Raw genomic sequence first — 5,468 nt, 5'->3', positions numbered from 1 at the left:
ACAGACCCATTTACAGCTCATGCATACGAGATCGCATAACACGCTTGACTTGCGAAACATCAGCAAAACATACGCACTGCTCTGCGGGTTCGGTTCACTTCTCATCGAGTTCAAGTCTGCACACCAAAAGTCGACCTGGCTCGTCACGTGAAGAACGACGTCACCACGGACATGTAGTCCCGAATAGTCTGAACTGGGACCTGGCTCCCTGGTCGGCGATCTACTGGTTATCCCATGGATACGAAAAGTGGGCACGCAAATAGCACTTCAATGCGTTGACGACAATTTACTGTACGCGGAGCCCACCTTCTGCACGCACACACCTAGTAACGGGCACAGGAACACGCTATTAACTCACGTTACTCTTGAAACAATCTCCTCCTGACTTTCCCATGCCGGAGTCGAAAGCATTGTGTCTTGCACAGTGGTGTGCAACAAATGGGTACTGACTTACATTCCGGCAGGTCAGCAGAAGGAGGCATAACGTTACTTGAGACCAGAACTCGGTAGAGATGGCGCAGCGCAACATGTATACAAAAATCTGGTCAGTCAGCCACCGAGGACCGCTGCGCACGTTGCGCGGACGCCTCTTCGGCACCTCCGCAATCTAAATTCGGCTTGGCAGGCGTCTGCTTCCTAGTGAAGCCAGGACGCACAATTGCGACTCCAAACAATTCCCGTGGTGTACTCAGGGTATACACAGAAGTGCGCATGGACACACTTTGTCAACGCACGCACTGTGTCACAATGCTGGGTATGCCTTTGTGTCACCATCTCTCAACGGCACGACCGCTGCAGAGTCCTCGAGACACAGCCCAGTGTAGCAGGCAGAGTGTGCAGTGCTAGAAGTAGATTTTGGATGAGTGCCCACACAGCTCGGATGATGCATGCGATGCTTCCGAGATAGAGTCGCGCAAGCATCTGCGCTCGATTACCGCCGGAATGCAAGCCTGTAAATCACTTGGTGCGCTGGCTGTCGCTGGAGTCTGACTGCAGGATTCACTCAACCACAGCGGGGCTTCGGGACCTAGCTGAGCTAGAGGGCATCGACACTGAAAACATAGGAGTCGTTGAATTCTAACGAAAGGATTTTTTTGAGAGACTCCAATAGTCCCTGTGCGTCGCGAAACAAAACGGGAGGATACGCCCGGATTTTGCATTCTAACTAATGTGGAGACACTGCGGGCTCTTTCTCTTTGTTTTCCGCCTCGTCATCACGGTGCCCTTCGTGCTGACGAGGCCGGCGAGATGTATGGATCTTCTATAACCGATTGCGCCATTGACAACCCAGCTGCAGCGGCACCTACTGTGATCTAATTGATTAAAAATAGGAGAACGGTAGTGTAAAGAAGCACTTTTTCGCTCGAACTCGACCTCTGAAAGCATCGTGCAGCATGATGCGCATTCGCGCGTGCGCTTCCGAAGACGGCGAAGGACCTCGAAGGCCACGTAGCCACGCGGTTCACGAGTTCCGTTGCACATCACCAGAACTTCCATACACCTTTTCACCTCAGCCACGTCAGCATGTAGCGTCACGCGCGTACGCAGCATGCATGCGGCTTGATTTCTTACAGGCTGACGAAACATTCGGGTTTTCTTTCTATGAATGTGCCACCGGAACGAAACTGCGTGTCGGACCGACTGAGAAAAGATACCGGCAAAGCGCATTCTGGATCATAAAATGCATTTGTGAGGGAAGCGCATTCTGGATCATAAAATGCATTTGTGAGGGAATAACGAATGCGAACTCGGAATGTCAAGGGTAGAGCATTACAGCGGTGAACTTGAAAGTGATTTCCAGTGTCTCCGGCTAAGCTGGGGTGTGTGCTGGGTCACCGTGCAAGCACGCCAAGAGATAAAGAAGATCACTCTGGAAATTTTGTCCGTCGTCGCCTTGTAGGAGCATGTGCAACTCAGAAAGGCGATTGCGCAGACCTCTGTCAGAATGAGGGAAGAGACTGCTCTGTCAACAATGCGCATGTTGAGCTTGTAGAGCGCGAAGCTCCAGCGGTGGTGACTGGCCAGCCCTGCAACTGCCGCGATTCGCAGAACTTTCGCCTTGAGCGTGTGGTAGAGACACAGTCAAGCCTTTTATTCTTACTCAACGAACATTGAAAACACAGCGCTTCGTTACGTGAGAACTTAGTCCAAGATCTCGCATTCCATCTGGCCAGCCTTCGAAAGCAGATGATGTGGCTATGGACCTCAGTCTTTCAGATATCGAGATTGGTAAAGGACGTAGAAAGCCATGCTTCCGACGTTTGTAGTGGAACCATTCCTCGTCCTGGCACAGCTGTGGTCAAACTCTGCCTCACCTCATCCCTAGAATGCCCCGAGTGATCGACGTCTGGAACGGTCGAAGAAGCCCATGCCTCGAGAGTCTGCCGTGGTAATATCACTCGTTGTGGCCAGCCGTTACGCGAAGTCCATTGTATGTGCTCCTCCAGGATGCCTTCTCCTGGCACCACTTGCACTGTTGTATGGTCCCCAGTCGGTATAAGGTAGTGTCTCCTCGCGAAAGGCAGATTCCAGCTAGGCGCCCGCAGAATAGGATGTACACGTCCATACGGCACACGATGTCTGTCAGGCACTTGCACTGGAGCTTCAAACAGCTGCCTCTCCAGAATACTTTGAACAGTCTCCATTAGATTCTTTTCAAGTGTGCCACTTTGAGTACCAACTTCAGACGCCGAAGTTCCGGCGCCTCTTCCCGAGCCCTCACTATTTGACGGCAAAACGCGTCATTGGCTGAGGTAGCCGGTCCCTCATGTCTATGACTCGTGGACTCCCGGATTGCGGAAGAAAAGGACGCCTGACCCGAACACTCTGTCAGCACGGAGTCGCTTCGGACATTCCACTGGGGCACTACCTGGTCATTAGCAGACGAGCCATTTTGGTCTCTTGCATCGCGAAACGTGAGCGCTCCTGCTGTGAATGTGCATCTGTGGTGTAGTTTGATAAGCAGCAGAGCGATTAATGTCCGAAACCGTTTCTGTTCCACCATGTGACTCACTCCCTTCCGCCTGTTATATCACTTCCCACTACAGCGTCTATTTTTTGAACGTGTCCGCGATGCGCGATGTCCAACCGTAGCTGTCTTTCTGATGGAGCAATGAATGGTGGTCAGGGCGGTACTGCATGCACCAGTGTTTACGAGGCATGCATACACAAAAATTTCACGGTGCTCTTGCTAGTTGGTATACGAGGGGGTTGTGGGTAATCAGACTCGCTACAATGCGGCCTTTGCCTGTCTTGCTGATAGGGGATAGACGGGACAACGGCGTTCGTCTATGTTTCATACACTACCTTAGGGCTGTGGAGGTCCAAGTGCGCCTCAGTCTGTTCCGTACAGAACCCGTGTACGTTTTTCTTGTTGCAGGAGCGCTCGATATCTGCCGTGAGGCGCGGCCCGCAACTAGCTTCACCCTACATTCGTTTTCGCCGCAACATTGAGAATGGTGTCGATCACCCTGCATGTGAACCGCATCAAGCATGGGGCAGACAAGCGCAGAAAGGCTCCACGAGTTCAAGCACGCATGATCGCCTTGCAGGTGCAGGGTGTGATAGTCCGCAACGGCCGGGGGGATCCCCAACATGTGAGAGCGGGAGGGTAGCTCCACAAGGCCTTCAGAGGAACCTGGCCATGCGGCAACAGTTGACAATAGAGGCAACAGTTGACAATAGAGAGAGATGTAGGAAGGACAACTTCATCGAGGGGACCTCACCGTCTACGGTACGTGATCGTGATACGATTCGTCTTGAGTCGCAAGCCTAGGAGTCTTCCAAGCGTAAGAACTGTCACGGGATAATATGTGACTAGCGGACGTCGGCGACCTCGAGGAGTGCGAAGTCTTGCCGAAATCTTCCGTGCTACAAAAGATGCTCGGGTGACATCGTCACCTCTTATCAAGAGGGAAGCTCTTCTTTGCCTTGAAGACTAGTTTCACTGCTCCTGCTTACCGTCCGGAGTGCAACGACTTGACGGTTCGAGCTACCGGGGGTAGTCTTCTCAAGATGATGTGTGGGCGTTCGCAAGCCGACTAATTATTGGGGAGCACTGTCCGGTACTGGTGAAAAAATGCCGCGGCCGACCTCTCCGCCTTTTGGCTATGATCAAGCGTACTATCGGTTTTAATCAGTGTTGCTACTGATATGGATCCAACTGGATCCACTTATGTGACAAAAGTTTTGGTGGGGACACCACGACGCATGATCCGGTAACGATGCTTTGCCGCGTTGGAGGAGTCGTCATAACTGAATTGTTAGCACGGTCTTTCGGGTGACCAAACAGACGTTGTAAGGACGACGCACACGGGAGGAGAGGCCTGTGCGACTTAACCGCGAGGCAGATTTCCTTGTTCACCTGCTAGCCTGTAGCAGCCTAAGATGCCTTTCCACTGGCCGAATACACCGTGGACGGAGCGTTTTACGCAACGTCGGACGTGTTTCAGCATCCGAGACAAGACGGCAACTCTGGCGAGGCATGCAGTGTTTGCGCCCTGGAAGGCAATTCGGACGGTATAAATCTTTGCCACGGCTTGAAAATGTTTGAGCAGCAAAAATGAATGGGGAGAAGAGCCAAATTACACTTCTCAATCCGTAAGACCTGAAAAGCGGATTTCTGATGTCGAGGGGCTTTGCCGTAAGCCAGAGAAATTTCAAGAAGAGCAGCCGGTAGCCATACACCGAGGCGGCATCCTGTCCACCGCAGGTGGGGCCACCGTCTTCCATGACACAGGCAGGGTAAGCGCCATTGTGCCACCAGGGCCACTGGAATCAGGAAACATGCTCACTTCCCTCAGGTCAGCCGAAGCGCATGCCGTTGTCATCGGGCTGAAGAGTGGGGAATCGGGGGACTCGTACAAAAGTGAATACCACGGTGGGCTGCAGCTGTGACACAGAGACGCCGTAGGCTACGCGGTCTACCACTGCATGGGCGTCTGTAACTATGTACGTCACAGCTATATACGCGGAGGTCGATAATGTGCACTCTGCAGACTTGGTTGCCGGTGGTGAAGGAACCGCGAGTTTTGAAAAAAAAGCCACGCCCTCGCTATAGCACCTGTTCTCGGTGCTCCCATCTGACGGCAGCCCACCGTTGGTCGCTTGCTCCTTCCTGCACAATCCCTCAAGCCGACTGATGACACTTTTTCAGAGCTTGAAACATTGACAAAGCTCCGTTATTCGTAGTGCAGTTGCATATGCATAGATGGGGGGTCTTCGCGCCGGCGCTGGGTGTACGTATGCTTCCGCCGAAGATACTGGCAGTCGTGTCGACTGAGCTTAAGTACCGACGAGCTTAGACAAGTGCGAAAAAGCATCTGAATATTCGATACAAGGTCCACAGAGATGTCGTTTGCAGAGGGTGAAACACTGGTTTCTTTTCTTTTTGGTGTCCAGCCGCCGCCCCGATCATGATGAGCCCATCGCTACGCGCTCTACTTTCCACTCTATTTGGATGCATGGTG

The 5,468-nt window shown here is 52.5% G+C and overlaps 1 pseudogene; it reads left to right on the top strand.

Annotated features, from left to right (window-relative positions):
* Positions 1-4,090: 4,090 nt before the first annotated feature.
* Positions 4,091-4,204, top strand: LOC131478954 (U2 spliceosomal RNA; annotated as a pseudogene).
* Positions 4,205-5,468: the final 1,264 nt, after the last annotated feature.

Source organism: Ochotona princeps, unplaced genomic scaffold, assembly GCF_030435755.1.
Source record: "Ochotona princeps isolate mOchPri1 unplaced genomic scaffold, mOchPri1.hap1 HAP1_SCAFFOLD_2712, whole genome shotgun sequence".
Lineage (NCBI taxonomy): Eukaryota > Metazoa > Chordata > Mammalia > Lagomorpha > Ochotonidae > Ochotona > Ochotona princeps.
The sequence above is the reverse complement of the archived record's forward strand: the minus strand, read 5'-3'. Positions and strand labels throughout refer to the sequence as shown.